Here is a 27,331-nt window from a genome sequence, read left to right as displayed (position 1 = left end):
GCCTTAGTGAAGTCTCTTTGTTTTATAGACAGACAGTGCTTGTGAGTGGAGAAGTATTATCTAGGAAGGGGACTCGGGAAAGTGTTGAGTCTGTCTGAGTGGAGGCTGGAGCATGTGGTATTCATTATAAGTTCAAAAGGAGCCTCTAGACATCTGAACTTGGCCCTTGATGCTGCTGTTACCTGGCAGAAAGGCTAACCCAATAGTGGTGAGCATGTTTGACAGGAAAGAGCGGCGGTCATTGCTGGATGAACAAAGGGCTCAAAGGAGGAATGAGCATACATCTGGGGACCAGAAGGTCTTGAGTTTTAATCTTAGCTGTGCTACTGATTTGCTGTGTGGCCTTTGGGAAGTTGCCTTAGGTTCCCCAACTGTAAGCTGGGGATAATAGTGACCGATCTGCCTTGGTGGGGTGGTGTGCGGGCAAGTTTAACATTTGTAAAGTGCTATATAGCCAGTGCAATTAAAAAGTGAGACATTCAAATCTGCCATAAGGAAATACTCTTTCACGCAATGTGTGATTAAGCTGGAGGACTCACTGTCCCAGGAAGCTGTTGAGGGCAAGAACTTGACTCAAAAAGGGGTTGGCTATTTACCTGGATGTCAGTGATCCTCAGTTATCATAATTAATGATTGGTAAAAATTGTGGAAGGGATATTATCCTTGTGCTTCAGGGCTTAGACCAATCCTAGGGTGGGAGGAGCAGACTAGTCCACCGCTCCTCTGCAAGTTCTTACACTTCCCTCTGAAGCAGTCAGTGTTGACTGCTGCTGTAGATAGAATACTGGAATGGATGGGCTACTGGCCTGATCCAGACTGACCTTTTCTATGTTGTAGGCCAGGCCCTGCCATGCAAAGGAAAGCTGCATACCAATGTCAGGTGACTTCAGCCTTTTAAAAGAGCTCAATTAGTGCCAAATGAAAGCAAATCGAACCTTAATGACTTCTCATCACTGGGGCTACCTTCCTCCAGGAATAGGGACGATTGACAAAAATGTTATTGCTTCCATGCTTTAATGCAGGTTTTCTTCCTCTTGTCTTGTTCTTACCCTTTTGGACTTCTTGTGCATGCATTACCCCTCACGATGGATGAGGATTATTTAGGCTGTAAACCTGCACTTAGGAGCCAATCCTAGGGAAGTCTTACATTTCTGATGGCATAGAATCTTAGGGCTGGAAAGAACCTCATGAGATCATCTAGTCCAGGGTTTCTCAAACTTCACTGCACAACAAAAATTCCTACACAACCCCAGGAGAGAGGACCAAAGACAGAGCCTGCCCTAACCCTGCTGCCCAAGCCATATCACCCCAGGCAGGAGGCCAAAGCTTAAACCTAAAATCTTTTGCCTAGGGTGGGAGAGCATGTAACCTTAGCCTTGGGCAGTGGGACAGGGGCTTCAGCTCAGCCCTGGAGAGCGGGGCTTGACTTGGGTTTCAGACTTGCTGGGGTTTAGGACCAACAACAACCTGAGCAGCCCAAATAGAATGGAGCCTCGATTGAGTTTGAGAACCCCTGATCTACTCCATCCTCTTGTGCTGAGACAGAACCAAGTATACCTAGATCACACCTGGAAGGTGTTTGTCTGAACTGTTCTTAAGCCTCTAATGATGGAGATTCCACAACCTCCCATGATAAATTATTCCACTTCTTAACTATTTGTATAGTTAGATACAAAGAAAAAAAATTAACCTTTGTCCCCCTTGTTGTAAACTAACCTGATTGCTATTTATGCTACCATTGGTGGACATGGAGAACAGATACTCTTTCTGAACCCACTTTATACATTTCAAGCCTGCTATTAAGTGCCTTCTCTTTTCTAAACCAAACAAGCCCATTTTTTTCAACCTTTCCTCCTGGGTTGTGTTAACTAAATCTGTTATTTTTGTTACTCTTCTTTGGCCTCTCTCCAGTTTGTTCATATCTTTGGTAGTGTGGCGCCCAAAACTGATCCCAAAATTATATTTGCCTTTTTCACAACAGCATAACACTGACTTGTAATTAATTCATGATCTACTATAACTCCCAGATTCTTTTCTGCAGTATGTCTGTCATTTTGTCTTTGTATGTGTGCAATATCACCTCTGGCAGTACTAGTATATCAGCAAAGTGATCAATGAGCAGGAGCTCCATATCAACTCTGATGATTAAGGCAGACCCCACACAAGAACCACATTGCATGAATGGAAGGTAAACCACTCAAGCTGCCCTTCCACCCTTCATAGTCTGCAAGGTATCCAACCATCAGCTAATGGACTAGGAGGGGTTTCCTGCTGATTCAGGGGGGACAAGGTCATGCACTAGATGTAATGTGCCTTTGCTATAAGCAAGGCAATTGCATATATTTAAATGAAATAAAAATGACTTACACTTATTTAGCTCCTAAACGTTTTACATATCAGGATCTCTTGGGTTACATGCTAAAATGCAGCTGCTGTTTAATAATTCACAATATAGACGAGTAGGGGTCAGGATGTGACAAGAACAGGATGTGAAGATTGCTACCTCCAGCTGAAACTACATGGGGAATTTACATAAATAGCAATTACTTCCATGACAAGCATAACGAACAACTGATTGACTCAGTGGCTATATCTACGCAGTTGGCTTCTTGCGCAAGAACATCTTGTTCAAGGGTTCTTGCGCAAGAAGTCTTGGCAAGAAGACGTCCACACTGCCATGTGCAAGTTGTGCTTTTCCACAAGACCATCCGTGGTCATGTGGATGCTCTCTTGCGCAAGTAAGCTCTGATGGCCATTTTAGCCATTGGGGTTTCTTGCGCAAGAAATTCCTACCAAGCATCCACACTGCCCTCTTGCGCAAGAGCTCCTGTGCAAGAGGGCTTACACCTGTTAAAAAAGAGCATAGCGCTTGCACAAGAAGCCCTCTCTTACCATGCCGTACTGTAAATTTCCCTGCACAAGAGTGGGCGGGAATTGTGGACACTGCGGATTCTTGGGCAAGAAGGGCTATACTTTCACAAGAAGCCGCAAGTGTAGACATAGCCAGTGGTTCTCAAATATTTTCCTACTATCAGTTCATCTTAAAAACCTCCTTTTGTGTACCTTCTTTTTTTTCCCCACAACCCAACCTTGATCTCTTATTATTCCAGTGGCAACTGCAGTTACCAGGAAAAAAAAGAAGAGAAAATTAGGCAAGAACTAAGTAGTGATGTAAAATTAAACTCACTTTAATGGGATATGTGTGCACCTAGTTGGTTACATCCCATTCTTGTTTGGCATCTGTGCTGTTTAGGGAGAAAAAAATGGCGCTTCATGTTTTCATTAGATTTGAATCTCATTTTGTTGTCTTTCACCAAGTCACTGCATTTTGGTTTTGTCTTCCTGTGTATTTGCTATCCTGTCACGGTCTGAAAGTTTGAGCTACTGTTGAACTTACACTAAAGATATTCGACCCAGAAAAACAGCTTTGCGAGCTCTGAAGCAGGGATGGCTTGAGTGTAGCTGGTCAAAACAAACCAAAAGTGGAAATCTGAAGAGAACCTATAACTGAGCTCCAAATAGCATCAAGAATCAAGGCTTGAAGACTGACTCGTGCTTCATCATTGTGACAGAAGTGGCTTAACTCAAGAGCTACGGTGTTTGCTGATTCAGCAATATTGCCCACCTGGGATCTCTGTGCTAACCGCTGCATGACTATGCAAAATGTAGATCTTGCCTGCCTGTAGCCCTAAGGATTAGAGGTGGACTCAAAATAAACACGGGATTCAAGCATGCCAGAAGCTGAAGGCCAGCTGTGAAGCACAGGTCTGGGTCTATCTTATAACCAGGTGATTTAACACCCTCAAACTTTAGGGGCATGGATGCCAATCTAAACATTGTGTCTCAGGTCTTTAACCATGGAATTTGTTTTTTGAGGCATGGCCCTATGTGTATGGACAGCAATAATGCAAAGAGGTTGAAGGATGTGCTTATGGGGCTGATCACAGCCTCCTCCTGCTGTCAGTTTATAGCAATGTGACACTAATGACATAAACAAAGGGTACTTAAAGTGGGTACTAAGTAATCTTATCAGCTTCATTTAGCATGGACATGCTAATTAATTGACAATTTATTTTCTTCTTTTTCCTCCTCTCTCTCCTTCTCCTCTCTGTGCTATTTACTTGAAAAATTGGACTGACCCCTTAAACTCCATTCATCTGAAGAAGTGGTTTGTGCCCACGAAAGCTCATGTTACCATCTTGTTCTGTTAGTCTCTAAGGGTGTGTCTAGACTGTGGACTTTTGTCAACAAAACTATACCAGCGTCTACACTACCGCTGAGTTCTGTCGACATAACGTCGACAGAACTCAGCAGTTTTGTCGACGCTGGTATACCTCATTTTATGAGGTATAACACTTTCTGTCGACAGAGTTCTGTCGACAGAAGGTGTTATTGCCTGTAGGGTTGCGTCTAGACTACAGGGTTCTGTCTACAAAGCAGCTTGCTTTGTCGACAGAACTGAATGTGTCTAGACGCTCTATGTCGACAGAAGCTTTGTCGACAGTATCTGTCGACAAAACTTCTGTCGACAAAACCCAGTAGTCTAGACGTACCCTAAGGTCCTGCAAGACTATTTGTTGTTTAAGTTTTTCCAGTTACAGACTAACATGGCTACCCCTCTGAAACTTCTGAAAAGAAAGTTTGATTGAACCACTATATGTGTTTGATTGAACCACTCGATTAAAAAATCATCCATATTTAAAAGGGGAAAAAGTGAGTATAGCCTGTGTTGGGGCAAATGACAGTCTGAAGTGCATGCTGCTGCTTCAGTTCAGTTTGTGTGTGTGCTTTAGGGCTGCCAATTCTCCTGGACCAGATGCTAGTGCCACAAATGGCATCCGTTCAGGAAAGTTGGCAACCCTAGTCTGCTTACCCGGGAGAGACTGTGTTTAGGGACCATGTCTGCTCTCATTCAAGACAGTGGCTAAATTCAGGTCTTACATAGGCCCAAACAAAGAGGTTCTTCAGGGAATTTTTATTTCCTGAGTTGACAAAGTCTAAAATTATTCCTGATAGAGATGGGGTAAGAAGGAGGGAGATGATGCAAAACTTGAGCGATTCATAAAATATTATTAAAATTAAATGACAACTCCTAGATTGTAGAATGAGGATATTTTACTGAAAATAAGGCCCAGCACTTAACTTTAAGCATGTTTGTTTAAGTCGGCTTCACTTGAATGTCAGTGGAACTTTAAACATGTGCTTGAAGTTTGAGCATGTACTTAGATGCTTTCAAGAACAGCTGGCATTGCTTGTGTGCTTGAGAGCTATCCTGAATCAGAGACTAAATTCTACACTTTCCTTCTGTCCTTATACATTAAAAAATTGAGCACCCATACAAAAATAATCCTACACTTTTGCCACTATACAATGTGAATAGTTAAAACCTCCAGGCCATTGTTTTGTTTTGTTTTTTCCTCTGAGACATGACTTTCAACTCTAGTTCTAGGAAGTGTGTTCACTTCTATTTTCAGAAAACCTACATTGTTACATCTCTGCTGAAAGTGGATAGCTCTAGCAAAAGAAACTGTACAATAAAATCCATTTAATATTTACTTTATAAGAATAAGCATTTTAATACAAATTAGTTAGTATGCTTGCAATTTAGTTATTTTAGTATGCTTGCAAATTAGTTAGTATGCTCCGGTAGCTCCTGCTTGTTGGTTGTCCTGTTCATTTTGATAGGGGAAAACGTTTTGTTCTACAAACTGCAATACAAAGAAATGATTGTAACATAGATGGGTGATAATATTTGCATGACATTCAGTAGCTAAATTCACTATATGGTGAAAATCACTTTTTTCCTTAAACATTCTTCTCTGTTCTGTTCCCATTGAATCAGACATTTGGAGGAAAATGGAGAACAGGATTGACAGAAGAATCAAACCTTGTAAATTTAATTCTCCCCTTGCAACATGAATATAAATGGAAAACTAACCTACTAAAAGTTTTTTGATGGACAACTCTTGTATGAAAAAGAAATAGGAAGAGAGAGTCAACCGAGAAGGCAGTCATGAGAAATCAAATAATTGATCAGCCTGGATATCTGGTGATTTGAAACATACAAACAGGGCTAAAATTCTGATCACTGCTCTAATGAACAGTCTGATTCCGTAATGCAGCAAGCACTCCTGTGAAGTGTTAAGCACCTTTGACTGCCTGCTATCGAAGGCTGGGAGTGCTTAGGACCTTACAAGACTACACCCTCAATGGACTGTGTGGTTAATGTTTGGAGTGAGATACTTGCTTATTCAGCTAGAGCTTATATTCTCAAGAGATGAACAGGGTGTATTTGATTGTTGCCTGAAAGGATGCTGAGTGTGTTGGGTTACAAGATTAAATAAAATATACAGCATATTTAGACTCCACTGAGTAAAACCTGAGTAGGCAGCTTACAAGAGTCTAATACTGCTGTTTAATAATACCTAACCTGGGATGAAACAATGCTTAATCTGTGCATGTGTTTAATGCCACAGTGATCTTGATTACTCTTTGTTCAAAGTGTTCCCTGTTCATGATTCCTGAAATACAAGCATAGGATTTGATTTTAGACATTCAAAGGCAGTGTACAAACCGAACAGTCTTTCATCTTACACAGCAGCACTGGGCTATCCTATACTTTAAAAAACCACTAGAAAATGGTTCGTTCTCTTTGATGCTGTGCCTCACAGGTAGAACTGTAGTGACTATTTGTCCATCACTGCATGTTGTGATGTGCAGGCTGAATGAAGGACACAATGCTGGGCAGAAGAGGCTTGAAAGTTATTTATCACTAATAATAAGAGCAGGACACCTCTCTTGTCCTGTACCAACACATTCTTTGCTGCAAATCATCTTTCAAGTTTATTGGCATCTCTGGCTCTGCCTATGAAGGGAAGCAAACACACACCATTAGGATGCTGAACAATGCATTGTTATATAAATGTTCTCAGCTTGAAGGTAATATAATGATACCACAGTCCAAGAAAACTTTGGCTGAGCTACTGTGAGTAGCCACCTCTTCCAACTTGGTCTACAACACCACATATAAAGTGCAGGGAGTCCAAACTCATCCTCTTTCTGAGATATAGTTTTATTAACAAGAAAGAAGCATAAACAAAATTCAACTCAGTCTGCTCAATCCATACTCTAGATCCTCTCTCCTCAGGGAACATAGACCAGCCATAGTGGATTACACCAATGATTCATCGAATTCAGTATCCTGTCTTCTGAGAGAGGCCAGTGCCAAATGCTTCAGAGGGAATGAACAGAACAGGGTATTTCAGTAATCCATTTTACAGTCCAGTTCCAGCTTCTGGCAGTTGAAGATTTAGGAGCATTTGGAACACGAGAGTGCATCCCTAACCATCTTGGCTAAGAGCTGTTGATGGACCTATTCTCCTTGAATTTAGCTAATTTTTTAACCAAGTTCAAAGGATTTTTTTTAACCCATTTGGCTTTCTGAGCATTCCCTCTAGGCAAGTTCCATAGGCTGATAGCATGTTAGGTGAAGTAGTTCTTCCTTTTGTTTCTTTTAAAACCTCTGCCTATTGATGTCATTGGGTGATTCCTGCTTCTTGCGTTATGTGAAGCTGTTCCCATCTCCCTTCAACTCCACGTGGGTATATGAGCTACCTGGTGAGCCAGCAAAACCCTGCTCGGCGCAGGATCAACATCTAGCAGTTTTTCAGGTGAACATTGCTTGTTAAAGGTATCTTTTCATTCATTCATTCATTCATTCATTCATTCATTCATTCATTCATTCATTCATTCATTCATTCATTCATTCGGTACACTGACTTCAGGGTGGGCTGAGAGGCTTGGATTAAAACAAAGACCCATCAGATATGCACATAGGCCTTATAGCTTGCCATTCTGCCCCAGGCTATCACTGATTCTCTCTTACCTACTCTGAGAGGAGTAGCCATGTTAGTCTGTAACTTTAAAAACAATGAGTAGTCCCGTGGCACCTTAGAGAATAACAAAAATATATAGACTCATGACCTTTCGTGGGCAAAACCCACTTCATCAGATGAATTGGAGTGGAAATAACAGAAAACAAGATATCCACAAAAGCTCATGATTCTGTATACAATAAAACTCCAATTGTCCGGCATCCAGTGGTTTGGCACTCCCAATAGTCCGGCACCAACTGGAACCCGGAAGTGCACCAGCCAGTCGGACAATTGGAGCTGCTGTGAGCCTCATGGGAGCTCGTGGCTGGGAAAGGGAAGGGGAGAAGAGGGGAAGGGGATTATACCCCTGTGATGGGTCTGCCGGGACCCGCACTTTGTCCGGCCGGGGGGGTGGGCGGGGAACAGCACAGCGAGGGGCGAACCCTCCACCATTTTGCAGGAAGGCGGGGGAAGCTCCGCACAGCCACCGGCGACAGACCAGCTGGAGAAACCTAGCCGATGGCCTGCAAGCAGCAGCGAAGAAGAGGGGGCAAGAGCTAAGTCCCCGAATTTGCCCTGTTCCGGCTGTGCTCAGCCCCACCCACCATCGAGGTTTTTCAGGCATATTGACATGTAGAATAGAGTGTCTTACTCTTTGGGAAAGGATGGAACCAGAGAGCTGGGGTATAGATTCTAACTTTCCTACAATTGAGGGGCGTGGGGTTATGGGGCTCAGGGTTCCATTTCAAGCTGATAATTGTGACAGGTCTGAGTGTTCATGTTCTGGATTTGGGCAGGAGTTTGGGGTCTGAACTTTCCAAAGGGTCAGAGATAAGTTTGAGTTTCAGTACCTGCCGCAGCTCCTCAGGAGGCATTTGGTCCTGGCCACTGAAGTCTAGAATTATTCTAAACCCCTGTTTTCAATCCCTCATAACTTTCTGACATGTAGATGAAATCGCCTATATGTGATCTCAGCCCAAGTGTGACTTTGTTGTGAGAGATGTGATCTTTTTTAAGTGAGAAGAGAGTGGGGAGAGGGACATTTTCCCCCTTTAAAACATTTTTCATAGCCTTTCAATTTGAACAACTCTGCAGCTGAACTGGGTGAAGATTGAAAGTGAATTGGCTTTGATTTGACTGACTCATGAGTAGTTGAATATCACATACTGAGCATGCCTGGAAGGTATTTTATTTAAACTCATTACAAGTGTGTAGCTATGGAAGGACATGCTTTATATAGCTGAGTTAGCCCAGTACTCAGTATAGCTACTAACAGGCCATGATTTTCAAACACTATGGAAGAACTTGAATCTGGTAAGAAGATCCTCTTCTTTCCACTGCATTCTCCACCAGACATGGCTGGGTGCCAGAAAGCCCTACATTCTGTTCCCACCTTTACCTTGAAGTACTTTGGTAGTTCTTTGCATTTCATTGTTCAGATTACTCTGAACCACAGAGTCAGTATATTATAGGATGTGTAAAGGAGGTGGAGGTAAAAAACCAAGGGTTACCCATTCCAAGAGTCTGGGACACTGTTTCAGATTTTGGTAGGGTTGGGCTGACCTGTGCATGCCCTGATGCCAGAGAAGAGAGTGAGAGCGGGGTGGAGAGGGAGCAGAGGAGGACAGCAGTTTCAGCAGTGTTACTAAGCATACTCAGTACAAGCCAAGCAGCATATTGGGAGGCAGGGAGGGGACTGATTCCATTCTCCCTCTCCACACATACGTGTCACCTTTCTAGGGCGACTGAGGCACTGGAAAATTCTAGTTTTTTTGGGGAAGATAACTGAGCAATTAGCTGACAGGAGCCCTGTATCTAATTCCTATACAAAAGGGGAATAAATAAATAAATATTAGACCCACTCAGCTCCAATATTAACATGTTCTGGCATCTTATGGCAAGTCACTTAAGGGACACTGTCTAGCCTTAAAATTTTAATATGTAGTCTTACTTTCTTACTAACTGAAGAGAGAGAGAGAGAGAGAGACTGACTGTCAGGACCCCTGGGCTCTATCTCAGCTCTGGAAGGGAAGTGGGGTCTAGTGGTTACAGCAGAGGGCAGATACATTTGGGCTCCATATAAGATCAGAATGGCCATATTAGGTCAGACCAATGGTCCATCTTGACTAGTATCCTGTCTTCCAACAGTGGTCAGTGCCAGGTGCTTTGGAAGGCATGAACAGAAAAGGCAATCATCAAATGATCCATCCCCTGTCACCTATTCCCAGCTTCTGGCAAACGGAAGCTAAGGACACCATTCCAGCCCATTCTGGCTAGTAGCCATTGATGGACCTGTCCTCAAACTTATTTTGTTCTTATTAGAACCCTGTTACAGTTTGGACCTGTCCACCATCTCCTGGCAAAGAGTTCCACAGGTTGTCTGTGAAGAAATAATTTGTTTGAAATCTGCTGTCTATAAATATAATTGAATGCATGTGTTATGTTAGTGAAGGAGGAAATAACATTTCCTTAGTCTGTTTTCCCACACCATTCATGACCTCTAATATATCCCCCCCCCCATCCTTTAATCATTTATTTTCCAAGCTAAAAAGTCCCAGTCTTGTTAATCTCTCCTCATATGAAAGCTGTTCCTTACCCCTAATCATTTCTGTTGCCATTTCTGTACCTTTTCCAAATCCAATAGATCTTTTTTTAGATGGTGACCAAATCTGCATACATTATTCAAGATGTGGGCATACCATGAATTTATAGAGAGTCAATACGGTATTTTCTTGTCTTATTATCTATTACTTTCCTAATGATTCCCAATGTTCTGTTACGTTTTTAGTTTTTAGGCAGTGATCTAACCATGCCTTAATTAAAGTGATAGGGAATAGCCAGCATGGGTTTGTGAAAAACAAGTCATGCCAAACTAATCTGATAGCTTTCTTTGATAGGATAACGAGCCTTGCGGATAAGGGAGAAGCGGTGGATGTCATATACCTAGACTTTAGTAAGGCATTTGATACGGTCTCGCATGCTATTCTTATTGATAAACTAGGCAAATATAACTTAGATAGGGCCATGATAAGGTGGGTGCATAATTGGCTGGATAACCGTAGTCAGAGAGTTGTTGTTAACGGTGCTAAATCCTGCTGGAAAGGGATAACAAGTGGAGTTCCGCAAGGGTCTGTTTTGGGACCCGTACTGTTCAATATCTTCATCAATGATGTAGATATTGGGATAGAGAGTACGCTTATTAAGTTTGCAGATGATACCAAACTGGGTGGGGTTGCAACTTCTTTGGAGGTTAGGGATATAATTCAAAATGACCTTAGCAAGTTAGAGAAATGGTCAGAGATAAACAGGATGAGGTTTAACAAAGAGAAATGCAAAGTGCTCCACTTAGGAAGGAACAATCAATTCCATACATAAAAGATGGGAAGCGACTGTCTAGGAAGGAGCATGGCGGAAAGGGATCTAGGGGTCATAGTGGACCACAAGTTGAATATGAGTCAACAGTGTGATGCTGTTGCAAAAAAAGCAAATATGATTCTAGGTTGTATCAACAGGTGTGTTGTAAGCAAAACTCGTGAAGTCATTCTGCCGCTCTACTCTGCACTAGTTAGGCCTCAGCTGGAGTACTGTGTCCAGTTCTGGGCGCCACATTTCAAGAAAGATGTGGAGAAATTGGAAAGGGTACAGAGAAGAGCGACAAGAATGATTAAAGGTTTAGAGAACATGACCTGTGAAGCCAGGCTTCATGAACTGGGCTTGTTTAGTTTGGAAAAAAGAAGATTAAGGGGGGACATGATAGCGGTTTTCAAATATCTAAAAGGGTGTCACAAGGAGGAAGGAGAAAATTTGTTCCTCTTGGTTTCTGAGGACAGGACAAGGAGTAATGGGCTTAAAGTGCAGCAGGGGAGGTTTAGATTGGACATTAGGAAAAAATTCCTAACTGTCAGGGTGGTCAAATATTGGAATAAATTGCCAAGGGAGGTGGTGGAATCTCCCTCTCTGGAGATATTTAAGAACAGGTTAGATAGACATCTGTCAGGGATGGTGTAGACGGAGCTTGGTCCTGCCTTGAGGGTGGGGGGCTGGACTCGATGACCTCTCGAGGTCCCTTCCAGTCCTATTATTCTATGATTCTATGATACTTGTATGACCAGTCTTTTGTTGTTGGTAATCACCTCCCTCCCTCATTTTATAACCAACTCCTTGTCCCAAAGGCAAAGCTGCAAGCATCTCAAACTCTATTGCAGTTAAGAGGTGCCTTTGGAACCATGCCATGCAGCTTTAAGCAGGGGTTCAAACTCAGGAGGGGGGATACCGCCCCCCCTTTACCTGTATAAATGGTGCCCATGCCACAAATCCCAGCATGCACATTTGCATTTTCAAAAGAGTTTAGCTCACTGGATGCTGTACATCAGTGGTCCACAACGCGGTGCCCAAGGGCGCCATAGCGCCTGCTGGGCCATTTCTGTGCGCCCGCCGAGTGATCAGGGCCAGCCCCGCCCCTGAGCACATGGTGCATGGGCGGTGCCAGCCCCTGGGCATGCAGCGAATGGGTGGTCCCACCCCCGGGTGCATGGCGCAAGGGCTGTGCTGGCCCCGGGCGCGTGGTGTATGAGCATCCCCTTCCCTGGGCACATGGCTCAGGAGCAGCGCTGGCCACAGGCGTGCAGTGCATGGGCACTGCTGGCTCCTGGGCGTGAGGCACAGGAGTGGTGCCGGCCCCAGGAGTGCGGCGCATGGGTGGCACCGGCACTGGGCACGCAGCGTATGGGTGTCCCCGCCCCTGGGCACGCAGCGCAGGAGCGGCGCTGGCCCCAGGCATGCAGCGCTGGGTGATGCCGGCTCCTGGGCGTGCGGCACAGGAGCGGCGCCGGACCTGGGAGTGCAGCGCATGGGTGACACCGGCACTGGGCACACAGCGTATGGGTGGCCCCGCCCCGGAGCGTGTGCGCAGCTGCAGCCCCATCCCCGGGAGCGTGTGTGGCCCCACCCCCACGTGCGTGTGCGGCCCCACTCCCAGGTGCCCGGCGCGTGAGTGGACCCGCCCCCAGGCGCCCGACAGACCCAAAAGGTTGGGGACCACTGCTGTACATCTATGTCTACATTGCGCTCTCTTGCTCAAGAACATATGCAAATGAGGTGCGGTGATGAATATCGCCATGCCTCATTTGCATGCTTAATGAATCACCATTTTTGCACAAGGAGCTTTTGCACAAGAAGGAGTATAGACTGCTCCTTCTTGCGCAAAAGCTCCTTGTGCAAAAATGGTGGCTCATTAAGTATGCAAATGAGGTGCGGCGATATTCATCCCCACGCCTCATTTGCATATGTTCTTGCGCAAGAGAGTGCAATGTAAACGTAGCCTTAGAGTTTCAATATGTAGAAACAGGGTAGTATCCCTTTAAATAGTTTGTGAGCCAACAAGAGCTACTGGTCTGTTCCTGCATGCTAATAGTGTGACAAGGGGAGTGGCTCCATGCTGAGTTCTTCTTTGAAAATCTGGTCCTAGTTGAGGTCTCCAAAGTCAATTAAATGAATGGCTGAGCAGGGAGCAGACCCTGAAACTCTGATGTGGTGGAACCTTCCTTTCTATTTCGCTCTGACTCTTATATCAAGTTATTACCATGATCTTTTATTCACCCAAACACTGTGTCTTTCATTGAAAGCTTAAATTCTGTAGCCAGAGAGGCATAGGGCCCCCAGTCTTACCCTGGAGAGAATCGTACAATGAATTTTTCAGTCCTTGTGATAAAGTTATCCTTGGTACAATAAATGAGTTCAGAGTCTGGTTTTATTTTTCCAGTCTCAGTGCAGAAACTGTTTTCAATTTATATGATCTCTTGGGCTCAAAGCTAGAGCTGAAAGAAAAGGTTCCTAATGTGGGACTAAGCTGTTTAGTTTAATGTGGTGCTGCTATAACTTATTTTTTCACTGTTCTTTTTTTACCTGGCAATAAATGGTTGGCTACTGTGTGTTGTGAGAGTTACACAATGGCATGCATCTCAGATCACATGAGATGCATGCACTGTTTAAGCTGTTCCCTGTGTGGCCACTCAGGAGAGGATTCATCTGATTAGCAGAGCACCCATAGCTAGGTTTTGTGTTTCTATTGGTGGTGCACATTTGCACATGCCTCAGTGCACATAAAAATTTATTCCACATGTGGATGGAAAAAAATACATATGGATGGAAAAGATTAGAGAGAACATTGGACACATGGCCAAATAAATTTCTTCTGCACAAATCCATTAGACTTCTCTATTTATGGAGACAGACCCATGATCCTTTTCTCCATCTCTCGTGCTAGGTCTATACTAAACCTGGAAGGATGGCGTCAGGTATGCAACTCCAGCTAAGTAAAAAATATAGCTGGAGGCGACATATCTTAAGCCAAGCTTGGCACCATCTTCCCAATGGGAGGCTGATGAGAGCAAATACTCCTGTTGGTTTCCCTTATTCCTCATGACTTCGATGAGAACTGGCACTGACTGGGGGCACCCTCAGTGTTCAGTTTAGCAGGTCTTTACTAGACCCGCTAAATCAAATGCCAGAAGATTGATCTCCGGTGTGGTCATTATAAACGTGGGAGCATATCTTTAGCTTTGTTCTCTGTTTAGTATAAGTTACACTGCCACCAGTCTGAGCCCATAAGCCACAACAGAGAGTGTATGACTTCTCATGTAAGCAAAAATCTCTTAACCTAAATATGTTTATAGATAATGGCTATCTGTCATGAAATCTAGACTTAATCATTCAGGCTAGTGCTCATTCTCCTGGGGCCCGGTTACTTACCTGGGTGGTGGACGGGTCCCTGCCACAGCCACAAGGGAGCTGTGGTCGGGCTGTGCGAGGGCACTGCTGCAGCAGGAGCCCGATTGGGAGAGTGTGCTGCAAGTCATGTCTCCCACCAGCTGGGTCTCAGTGGAATGCCCCAGGCAGCTCTTGCTGGAGTGTAGCCAGCTCTTGCCAGAGCTGAGCTCTGGGGCACACCACCTTACTTTCACCTCTGCCTGCTGGTGAAAAGCCTGGTTACACATATGCATGCACTTATGTGGATTTGGCGGCATGAAGAGTAGTTTTAAATGCAACCACGCTTCATTTTCTCTTCCCTCAATATGGATGAAGTCCAGTCCATTACAGCAGAGTGTTGATTTAAAACAAACAAACAACCCCACTAGGCCAATGCATGTAGCTGAAGCGCTGAAACCCCCAGGAGCAGCCACCCGTATGTGAATCTGGAATCCAGATGCTGAGGCCAATGGCTAGACTTTCCTTTGGATTTGCCCTTGATGTCTCAGTCAGGGTGACTAATCGGAGTGTGCTGAAGTGTTGAAGCAGCTCTGGCCAGCCAGTTCAGTTATGAACAGACCAACCCTCTATGCTCAAACGGAGCTTAAACGTTACACAGCCTACTCTGGCTTGGCTGGAAAGTGACACCATCACTGCTTTTCTCATAGCTTTGAACTACCTGACAGTTGCTGAAAAACCTAAATGCAACTCTTTCCCCTCCCCACTTGGCACAGCTCTCTGATCAGAGCACTGATAGGACACATGTTCTAAGGGGAATCAGGCTGGCTCTGCACTAAACTTCCCCCTAATGCCGCCCCTTTTCTCCCAAGACTCTTGTGCGCTAGCTAGCCCTCCTTGGACAGGCAGCTTAGATCTGCCTTTTCTTGCCTGACACAGCTCAGTTCTCTTAGGTCCACTTCTTAGCACTGTCCCCTCTGACACAGACAGTTTGGTGAGGCTGTGGTGAATTGCAATGACCCTGCCTCTCCAGCCCTGTCTCTCAGGCAGCAACACTGCAACTTGCACAGGCAGCACTCTACCTTGTCCGCATTGTTTAAGAAGACTTTTTTTCCTAGTCTTCTTGGTTTGTACCTCTGTCCCACCCACAGCTACCATCAGAGGCATGTAAGGGTATGACTACATTGCACCCGTAGCTCGAAATACGCTATGCAATTTGAGCTACACAAATTGCATAACTTATATCGACTCAATTTCAAAACTGCTTATTTTGTAATTTGGTGCTGTCAACACAGCGCCAAATTTTGAAATAACCCGCTATTCTGAAACGTCCCTTAACCCTCATGGAACGAGTTTCCCAGGGACGTTGGAATAGCGAGCCCGTTATATTTCGAAATAATGGGCGCACTGTTAAGACATGGGATGGCTGTTTCGGGATATCTCCGGTATAGCCTAAGTGTGTAGGGATTCCCGAGGCCAGGCCACTGGCTTGCAGGGCAGATCCTGACAGAACATGCAACTCCTCTGCTGTATACAAGGCACAGATTTTATAGACTACACCCTGTTACTAAACATAGGCTCCTGTAGCATAACTCTTGCTCAGGTGTTGTTGGACAGATAGTGTGAATTCTCCAGGGCAATGTGTCCCTCCTCTGTACCATACTCAAGAGAGCATTAGGATGCATCGGCACCACCTAGTGGTGAAAATCATATTGCACACTTTTTTGGGAGGCAGATGCAGGGCAAGAATATGCAACTGTCAGAATAGTCCTTTTTGCAATATCTGTCCTTAGTTTAGCTAGCAAACACCTGCATGCCAGAGAGGGCATTTCAGATAGTGTGTGGTGTAAGGTGAAGTTCAGAAGAAGAAATCAGGAGAAGGGAAGAATAAGGAGAAAAGGATCAGTGGCACTGGAACGTGAAGAGAAAACAGAAGAAAGGGCTTCATCCCAGACACCAGTTCTCATAACAAACAGGCCTGTAGTCTATATATATAGTAACAGCTCAAAGTCTGGCCAGTGAGAGTCACAGAAAAGAAGTTCTGATGCATTCTGTTTGTATAATGACCTGGAATAGGGACTAGGATTCTGAGGTTAAAAAAATGGATTTGTATGTCACAAATGGAAAATATTATTGTAATAGTGCGACGATTCACTGGCATTGTTCTGAACAACCATGTCATTGGCTCTATAATGCTAATAGCTAATGGAGAATCACTTTAATTCCAAAAACAGGGTCCTCTGCACTAGGGGGATGGAAAATTTAGGTTTCATCCCTCCTGTCTGGCCATGAGTTTCCAAGATTCCACAAACTGCAGAGAAGTGACAACCATGGAATTCTGGGTGGCCATGGAAATGGTAAAATGCTTTATTTTATATAGCACTTTTTGTCCCAAAGCTCTCTACAATTTACAGATGCACAGTTCCAGTGAACTGCCACCACCATTCTGGTGGAAAGTAGTGTAACAGTAACAAAGGATGAATTTTGCTCAAAGGCATCAGGGGAGAACTCCTTAAAAATGTGCCTTGGAATCAGTAATGTTGAAATTGAGTAGAGAGAGAACCCTGACTTACAAGGGCTGTGATAAACATCCACACACAGCACACTGCTGGGTACTTAAATTGCGTCTCTCACAAGAAAGAAAGTTTGAGTTGACTCTTCTGGGATTTAGAATTTCAGTTGCAGGAAGCGTCAGCATTTGAACCCTGAGGCTTAAACAGCTAACCCATCCCTTCCTGATTAAATTTTAAAAGAAAAACCACTAGTGTACTATCAGATGCCTATAGACCTGGAGATGTAATCTCCTCTCTGTGCCAAAGTTGGTGCACATCAGTTATTTAAAATGTAATATAATGAAATAGAACAAAAGTGCATGCAGTGAGATAGTAATCATCCATCATCTTAAGAACATGGAGAAACACAAGACATTTACAAGTCACCTGACAACTAAGGCTACACCCTAAAAACTATGCAACAATGCCAGATAAAACTACAGTTATAAAGAGAAGTTGGAAAAAATTGCAGGAGAGGAACAATGGAAAGGACTGATCACTTCCAAATTCCTGATTTTGCTTAGTCATATGCCTACGCTGACTGAGAGAGAACTAATGATTTCATTACAGAAGTTTAACATATGTGGCATTACAGTTCAAAGTTTGATCCAAGGCCCATTGAAATCAATTGGAATTTTTCCACTGGCTTCTATGGGCTTTAGATTAGATCCTAACAAGTGGACCAGGCTGAATGAACAGGGAAAGAAGGAGAGGTTTATAGGGCAGTTTGAACAAAATATTCCACAGTATGACAAGCTCAAAACTAGTCTCTTTCTATAACTTTGAGTGGAGCCCATTGTGACATTTGCCATCAGAAAACCATGCAAATGCTTTTAAAAGTATACCAGTCCCTGTTTTGCAATGTCTGAAATGTTTGAAAATAACATGTTGGAAAAGAATTCAGATTGAAAATACCATCTCTCTCTCTATATATACATTTTTTTCCCTGTAGGATGACAGAGTGATATCATCATGTCACTCTGCGTCCTGCCTGGTGCTCGGTGGGAGAGAGTCAAAGCTGGCGTGCTGTGGCCTCAGCCTGGGATCCCCCTAAATTCCTCCTGGCAGCTGGGGGGAGGGGGAGAAAGAGCCAAGGCTGACATGGCCTCAGCTTGCTCCCCCTCTGCTGGCTGGAATGGAAGGGGGGCGGAGAGCCAGAGCTGGCTTGGACTTGGCCTGGTGGTTGGGGAGGTACAGGCTGGGGATGTCCTGCCTCGGCCCCCCTTTCCCGGTGGCCAGGGGGAAGAGCCTGTCTGCCTACTCCCCGAGAGAGGGCAGTTGGAAAGTGTAGCGAGCAGGAGGCAAAGCCCCCAAGTAACTTTACATAAAAGATTTTCTGTACACAAACTTTATCGCAAAATGCTTTGCAGCGGTAAAGAATTCAGTGACAGAGTTAAATAACAACAGGATTACAGAAGGCCAGAGAAATTAGAGCAGGCAAAGAATAGGTAGCTTATTATTTGTGTGATGACTACCTCAGTGGATCTATACTGCTGTTTTCCAGAGATACGATTTCTGAAAACACCCACCACCAACATGCTGTAAAAGTCACATTAGTATTGATGAGGCATCCTACTATCACACTGTTTATATAGCTATAACATACTGGTGATATCAATATGACTTGATTAGTCTTGAATAGGAACAGATTCACATATGTAGTGAAATACTGTCACTAAAGAAAATTCCATTTTGGGATTCTGGAAGTAAGTAACTGAGGCTTTCATCTTGTAATGTGTAATATCACTAAAACCCTTTGATGCATTTCTTTTTACTATATACTTGCTTATGTTGTACTGTCTTTATACAGCTTCAACTAATATCTTAATATATATTACTAATGTAAATATTGAGCTATTCAGAACAATTTAACTTTTTATACGGTGCCATAAGTACTGATTTTTCAGTGTAAAGGATCCCAGAGTGACAATGTACATATAGCACTGAGGAGATTAATCCACTTCTAGGATGGAGGGTGTTACCCATTTAGTTAACCATAAGGGCATGGAATTTTGGGCAAGGCCACTGAGGTGAACCTCTGCTTTAACAAAATGGGCAATACTGTATTAATATTGCATTTCTGTGCTAACACCCAAGTTACACTGAAATGGGGGATGACAAGTCCCCTTCCCCAGTAAATTCAATTGCAGTGTAAACTTATTGCCAATCCTACAGATAAAGACTGAGGGGAAAAATCACCACTGTATTGTCTTGCAGTAAACCTTCCTGACCTTGCACATTCTGGGAAAACATGCAACATGGTAATTTTTTAGAGCAGGGATCACAAGCAATGGCATTTTCAGATCAACTTCTTCTTGGTATGGACTAGACTGTACTGCAACCTGTGTAATTTCCCACTGCCTTCAGTGGAAGCTGGAGCCCACCCTTATGAAGGGCTAGATTACCTATGTCCAGAACAGGGAGGAGTGGGATTTAAGGAGGCTGTCCCAATCCCCACCTTCTTGTTTGCAGCTGTGCATGGAGCTCTGAAACAATCCCAATTATTGGCCTCACTGACTGGGATGAAAGGGAACACAGCCTTAACCACTCATCTGTACTGGCTAGCCTTGCAGGGTGCTAACCATACTTGCAGCCCAAAGAAATCTAGTGGAATTGTGTTTGTGTTGCTTGGCACACTGTTGTATGAATCTCCACTCATGGATTACGTCTAGACTGGCATGATTTTCTGCAAATGCTTTTAATGCAAAAGTTTTTCCGTTAAAAGTATTTGCGGAAAAGAGCGTCTAGATTGGCATGGACGCTTTTCCGCAAAAGCACTTTTAGCGGAAAAGCATCCGTGCCAATCTAGACGCGGTTTTGCGCAAGAAAGCCACGATCGCCATTTTCGCGATTGGGGCTTTTTTGCGCAAAACAATACCGTATTGTCTACACTGGCCCTCTTGCGCAAAAGCATTTGCGCAAGAGGGCTTTTGTCCGAACGGGAGCAGCATAGCATTTCCGCAAGAACACTGACAATCTTACATGATGTGTAGACAGCTGGCAAGTTTTTCTGCAAAAGCAGCTGCTTTTGTGGAAAAACTTGCCAGTCTAGACGCAGCCATAATGTACACACCCTACCACTACCATCTGCTTTTAGATGGCGCACTGTAGCCATAAATCAGTATTTGAGTGATTGCTATTAAATTGATGTATGGTGCAGTAGCTATAAAGTGGATACCATCAGACTAAAAAATCATATTTAAAAAATAAAACACATCCTCCCCTGTATTACTAATAACTCAGCACCAGTGAAAGGCAAATAAGATTTTTACAGTTTTCACCCCACATGAATTGTAAAAATTTAAACATCTAATTTGTTTTTCACCAGTGCTTCTAACTAGACCGTATTTCTGTCAATTTAGAATAATGAAAACAAAACAAATCTGAAGCAATGTATGCGAGCTTGAAAGTGTCTCTCTCACCAACAGAGAGACAATAAAAGATACTACCTCATCCTTGTCTCAAGAAAACAAACCAGTCAGTGTATTTCACTATCCTGCCACTATCTTCTCTGCATTCAAACCTTTTGGACGGATTATAGTTAGATTGGAAAGCACTAGGAATACATCCTTCTGATTCCCATTCCTCTTACTGTGATATTAAAACATTTTTCACCTAACAAGAGAAATTAACATAAGGTAGCAACCAATGGTTTATCTAGCCCAGCATCCTGTCTCTGACAAGAATCAGACCAGAGGGAATGAACAGAACAAGGCAATTATTAAATGATCCCACTCATGCCCAATCCTAGTTTTTGGCAGTTAAGAGATTATGGGGACACCTGCAGCAACCTGCTGGATCCTAGCAACACCATGTTTCCTATAATATCACTTTCTCTTTCCCTCTCTTTCTGCTAGTTGTTTGGGGGCAGAGACCCTATCTCCTTCTTGCTTCCTTCACAAAGCCCTTGAACCCACTGTGGAGTGGCCCTTGTCAAAAAGCCAACTATCTTCCTCATGCTTCACCACGCTGCCTAGTGCTACATTGTCCTGCATTTTGCTTCAGCTGCCTAGTGGTGAGGGTTGCGATCAGGGGAAATATTTGTTAAGCAAGTTCAATGGGACGTTCCAGGGAGAGATTTCCCCCGTCCTAGGTTTTGTAGGAATTTTACAAAGCCGATCCACGGGTGACCCGAAGGATTACTTGTTGAGGGTGGGGGATGGGGAGTGTCTTCCGATTTCCCTCGAAACTGAGCTGGTTTGTTCGCTCCAGTCGCGGGCACGCTGCTCGGGAGAGGGAGCGAGCTGCTTGTGTGGAGCGCAAGGGAGCATTTCCCGGGCAGCTCAAACCCGCTTTGCTCGACATTTTTTTTTTCTCCCGGGGCTGAAGTTTAAACGTCTCATTTTTGCTGGCTCCCCCAAAATAAAAACCTCCCCTGCCATAAAGCCTCCCCCCCCCTTTTCACCCCCCTCCCCAGGCAGCAAAGGCTGCCGCGCGCCTCAAGGGTTAAACGCGACCATTCCCCGCCCGGGGCTTGCATTATGCCCGCGGCCGTTCAGCCTTGCGCGGAGCAGGCTTGCACGCGAAAACACCCCTCTCTGCAGCTGGGCAGCCCGCGAGCAGCAGCAGCTCCCGGCCCGACGCCCGCCCGCCCGCCCGGCACGGAGCCTAGCGGAGAGGGGCAGGCGCTATTGCAAAGCGCGGAGCAAAGAGCGGGCGAGCCCCCCCTGCAAGCGGCGACCCACCGGCAGGCTCGGACAATGCCCGCCGGTCCCGGGCGCGCGGGGCTGGCTGCAGCGGCAGCGGCGTGTCGCTCAATGCCCTGTTGAACTTTGAATATATTAGTTGACATCAGTGTGAGTGGGGCTGCCAGCCCCTAGCCCCCCCTCCCCCCTCCGCCTCCTCCTCCGCCGCCGCCGCCTCCCTCCTCATGGGAAGAGGGGAAGCGTCCCTGCTAGGAGCTGCTGCGGCGGGGCTGCTCCGGGCTGGAAGGCAGCGAGAGGAGCCAGTCCGGTCCCGAGAACTCCAAGCCGGCCCCGCGGCTCCTGGCGGATGGGAGACCGGGGGGGCTGAGCTTCCCCCCTCCCCACGAACCTTGCAGCTCCCGAGCAAGATGTGCAAGTGAGTTCCTGCCCCCCCTCCCAGAATAGTAAGTAACAGCATCCTGTGTGTGTGTGGGGGGGGGGGTAAGAGAGTGGGGGGTGTTATCCCTTTCCTGCACCCGACGCTATTTTAAGTGAGAGAGGAGCTGGGGGGGGGGGGGGATAGTTGCAAACTTTAGCAACTTCAGTGCGCGCGGATGGAGGGGGTTGAATGGAGAATGGGGGGGGGCAAAGCCAGCGCCAATGGGGGGGGGTCCTTTGGAGTAAAGCTTATTGTGCAGCTTCATTGCTTTTTAGCGCCTCTCCGCAGCGCCACGGGGACGGGGTGATGGGGATGCTGGCGGGGGTGGGGGGCCATGTGTCGTCTCCAGGGTCAGCCGCCCTCCCTGCTGGAGCACCTCGGAGAGGAAACGAACTAGGAAAGGCGGCCCTGCAAGTGATTATTTTCCCTCCCCGCCGTCTCTCCCTAGTTCCACGCACCCGGGCTGCATACAGCGGGAGGGTGTGTGTGTGTATGGCGGGATCTGTGTGTGTGTTTGGGGGGGGGTGCGGTATCTTAGAGGAAAAGGATAGGAGTGATTTTTTTTTGGATGGTAATTTGTCTTTGTGGTAGGGGTGGCCCATTAACGTGCAGCTCACGTCCCGATGAAGATCAAAAGCGGAGGGGGAAGAGGGAACCGGAGAGCCGAGTATGCTTCCTTGGTTTCTTGTATTGTTGGAAATTTCGGAGGTGGGTGGGTGGGGAACCTAAAAGAAATCTTTGCCGAGCCAACGCAGAAACACACACACACACACACCAAAAGTTGCAGATCTGTATTTTCCGGCAGCTACCACCTGCCACAGGATGCTGACTAGGAGCATAAGTGCCCAGACTGTGTTAGTTTTCTTACAGAAAACAAAAAGAGGAGGGGGGTGGAAGTGTGAGGATATTTGGAAGGGTTTGTCAAGCCCACATTACTCGGTTATTAAATCTGTCCCTTTATTTATAGGCTTGGCTGCTAGGAAGTAAGGCAGAAGTGCACTTGTATCGTTCTTTGCAATGTACGCTGTTGGCTCAGACTGAGCTTTTAAATTATTTCCTGAATTTTAAAAAAAATATCCCCGAGCGTGTGAGATCCCACCTCCTGATTGCTCTTGAGCTGGTTTCTGTGGCGGGGAAGGTAGGGAAGAGGGTGCTCATGGAGAAGTTTAAACTTGTACTGAGCAAGAATGCTCACGCCTTTATTTATCTTTGCCCAAACTCTTGTTTAGGCTTCAGTAGATTAGATCTCAGCGCCTTTGGGGGGGTTCAGGTACAAACCTATCCTGGGCCGATTGCGTTGTGAACAGGAGAGAAACCAACTAAAGCAAAAAGTTGTAACTGGGCTGTGATTCTTTCACCCTCCCTCAATATTTATTTGTTGAGCAGATGGTAAATGCTGTTGTTGCTGTTGAAGATCATTAGAAAAGATGGGCGAACAAAGGCTAGAAAAAGGAAGACAGCGTAGATGGAAGAAACTGCTCCTGTGAAGAAATGCTAGCTTGATTAGATGCCTGATTTATAAAGTACCCAAAGGAGAAAACTCTGGTCAAAACCTGCAAAGAGTAAGGAGGTGGCAAGAAGGAAAAATCCTGCTGATATTTAATCAGATTACTCAGGGTTTTTAAAAATAGCTGTATTTCGTAACAGCTGCTTGAATCGTGCATGTATTTCTTCTTCTAAATCCTCCGACTAAAACTTTTCCTTCCAAAATAGAATTGAGTGATACATAAAGCACATTACAGTAGGAAACCTTTAGCAGAGTGCGGTATTCCGGATGCTATTGTACCCGGGGATGATTTTCCCCCTTTCCTTTTTTCTGTCCTTAAAGAGATTAAGTTTTTGTCCTCAGGCTGTCAGGGACGTGTTAATTCTGAGGTAGTGCAGCGGGCGCCTGCCATGCAGAATGTGAGTTTTGGCTTTGTTTGTTGTCCCATCTCCCACTGTTAGGTTGGTCCAAATTGATCATGATTGCCCTTGCCAGAAAGCAGCTCAGACAACCAGAGAGGAGAAAAGGTGAAAGTTAGAGTTGCAATTGGAAATCAAAAGCTTTAAGGGGAGGGAGAGTGGGTGCTGGGAAAAGGGGAATCAGCAGAGGGGAATAACTTGAACAAGGTGACCCCACCAGTTTATATACACAGCCTAAAAAGACACCATGCTTCAATAACATGAGAGAAATGCTTAATGTAAAAAGGCGCCCTGCCGGTCTTGTCTCACTTTGGCTCCATGTAGTGAATTTGGGGCTCAGCTCTTGCAGTCTTTACTCAGGTATTATTCCAGTTTAAGTCTTGGGATGTTAGATATCATGTAATTGAGTAGTCATGTAACCTCATGAAATGTTAGAGGTTACATGACTATTCAATAGTCGCTGGGGGTGGGGCCAGCAGCTAGTGCACTCTGGCCCCACTCTAGGGGAGCTCCATGCCAGCTTGTGCAGCTGCCCCTGTATTAGGGGAAGCAGTGCGGGGTGGCAGGCAGGAGCTAGTTTAAAAACCAGCTCCCCGTGCAGACCTGCGACCCTGCGCTGCTGCCTCTGATACAGAGGCAGCAGCGTAGAGCTGCTGCCATGGATCAACCTCTGTCCACGGTGGACCCAGGCTTGCTGCTGACACAGTCTGCTTTGCGGCAGCCTCCCTTGGCACCCCGTCTCCTGAGGCTCCTGCCTCTGAGGCAACAAAGGTGGTGGTGGGGGAGGGGGGGGAGAGTGTGTAGTCGATAGGATTACCCAATAAGCTCAGGCATTTACTTGACTATCTGCTAACATCCTTATTTAATCCCTTAAATTGAAGCAGGTTCGGATCCTAGACCGAAGGGAGGAAATGTTCTTGAAGGACGTTGCAGAAGGGTTTTGTATCTTAAGAAGGATCTTTCCCTGGCACATTGCACCCAGGTTTTAAATGAGCAGTGGACACCTGTGCTATCTAACCCTGATTAATCATCTCTATTTAGAGTGGAAAGTGGTAATGTCAGGGTTAAATGTGATCATTTGCATGACCGTGTTTTATTGAAAGCAAATGCATGTCATGTAAAGTTTTGTCTGGTGTCTAGGCTGTTGATTTGTTGTTGGGCAAAAGGGGGCAGTATCAAACAATACTACAAAGAAATCCACTCTTTGGAACTGTGTGTATGGGTTTCTGCCTTGGGTATTTCTACCAGCTCTCTCAGGGCTTCATTTTGCAGCCCCCACTTAGGTGAGTAGTTCCATGGGTGATCATGAGGACTACTTACCTGAGTAAAAGTTGCATGGTCAAAGCTTTCATTGTTAGATCTCCCCAAAAGATAAGTATTTGAAGCATGGAATAGGAAGCTTATGACCACATTGGTTTGTAACATGCATACATTTCTTCATGAAATGATTTGGGTTAAAGTGATATCATCTGGTTGCAAAGCCTCTTTTCTTCCTATTAAGGAGGCTGACAGCTAGGTGCTGCAGAACTATTTATTAATATACCAGTCCAGAGGCTCTCTTCTGCTCCTAGTGAAGTCCATGGCCAGGCAAAACTCCCAAGGGTGCGTCTAGACTGGCAAGATTTTGCGCAAAAACTTGCCAGCTGTCTACACTGGCTGCTTGAATTTGCACAAGAGCACTGACTTTGTAATGTACAAAATCAGTGCTTGCGCAAATACTTTCACATTCCCGCTCGGGAAAAAGCCCTCTTGTGCAAGAATACTTGCGCCAGAGGGCCGGTGTACACAGGGAAGAATTGTTTTGCGCAAAAAAGCCCCGATGGCTAAAACGGCGATCGGGGCTTTCTTGAGCAAAATCACGTCTAGACTGGCCACGGATGCTTTTGTGCAAAAGCACTTTTTGCACAAAAGCATCCTTGCCAATCTAGACGCTCTTTTGCGGAAATACTTTTAACGGAAAAACTTTTCCGTTAAAAGTATTTCTGCAAAATCATTCCAGTCTAGACGTAACCCCATTGATTTCACTGAGCAGGATCAAGCCCTAGGTTTGGTCTGCTGTTGATACAAATGACCTCCAAGTAATTTTCATCACTACTTTTCATACTAGAAAGAGAAATGGACATATTGTTCTGTCCTTTACTTCCTAGGAGAACTCATTTATTTTCAACCTAGGGAAATATATTGATCAGGCATACAGATTTTTTTTAAGAAGTGCATTAAACACTTTTAACCTTTTCTTTGCCTACTAGTTAGAATCTTTTCATGATTTTACATACCTTTTGTTATAAAATGGAATGTGACACGGTTAAAGGAATACTACCAGTATAAACGAATAATTTGGCAAATACACATTTACCTGTTACTAGAACTATTAGATACTTTTAAGTGACAAACAAATCCAAATGTATATCTCTGTTTCTTTTTAATTTTTGCATTTCCCTCAATTTGGCCAAAGGAAAAAGTCAATGAAGCTAGTTTTATATAAGTTTTATAGCTGATTCCACTCATAGGTTCATAAAGCTGTACTGTTAAGTTTCCAATAATGAAGAGGGATGTTTATTTCTTAAAATATGTATTAGAAATGATTCCACAATTTGTATCGGTTTTGGGTTTGAGAGAATTGTTTTCACAAAAAAATGGTGCCAATTTTAAATTGATAATCTGCCTCTAATATTTTTTTTTTATTTTAAGACTTGCTTTACAACTGAAGAAGCTCAAAATCCAGTACAATTTGATACATTTTAACAAAAAGATGGAAGTTGGCATTTAAAATCAAGCACAGATAAGTTTGGAGATAATTGGAAAGCTTGTCTTAGGGTAAAGTTTGCCCCTGTGCCCCATTCAACAATTAAGTTTCATGAAGATTTCAAAATATTGTTTAAGAGATACATAGACCTTTTGCTGACCTTCTGTGCGGTTGTCAATTTGCAGTATTCCAATTCGCATTATTCTGATTTACTGTAAGAGACCATCTCAGAGTGTTTTACAGCACTGTTCAGGTGGCCCCACTGGAAACATTTAACATGACTGAAGATTGCACTTTAGAATATTTAGCCTGTATTGGGAACAAAATGCCAGTTCTTTCTTTTTTTTCTTTTCCTGTTTCACTTCTAAGAAAAAACAAACATTAGTGTACAGCAAGGTGTGATAACATCACAGCTTATGGATATATTGTAGTTCCTTTCTTTCTGTCTTTCTTTCTTGGCAGGTACATATTCTGTGTGATAGGTG

The 27,331-nt window shown here is 44.6% G+C and overlaps 1 protein-coding gene across 7 annotated transcripts in view; it reads left to right on the top strand.

Moving 5' to 3' along the window:
- The first annotated feature begins 21,699 nt into the window (after nucleotides 1-21,699).
- SEMA5B (semaphorin 5B) overlaps nucleotides 21,700-27,331 on the top strand; it is a 381,163-nt gene continuing 375,531 nt past the window's right edge. For 4 of the 7 annotated variants that reach the window (XM_075933111.2, XM_075933114.2, XM_089779661.1 and 1 more), the window contains exon 1: nucleotides 21,704-22,220. The gene's annotated coding sequence lies outside the window, so the exon portion shown is untranslated. Of the gene's footprint in view, nucleotides 22,221-27,331 lie in introns of all 7 variants that reach the window. The other 3 variants (XM_075933113.2, XM_075933119.2, XM_075933120.2) reach the window with 2 other exon arrangements.

Source organism: Pelodiscus sinensis, chromosome 7 (genome assembly GCF_052426305.1).
Source record: "Pelodiscus sinensis isolate ZL-2025 chromosome 7, ASM5242630v1, whole genome shotgun sequence".
In the NCBI taxonomy this organism is placed as follows: domain Eukaryota; kingdom Metazoa; phylum Chordata; order Testudines; family Trionychidae; genus Pelodiscus; species Pelodiscus sinensis.
Note: the sequence above shows the minus strand (reverse complement) of the source record. Positions and strands in the feature narration are given on the sequence as shown.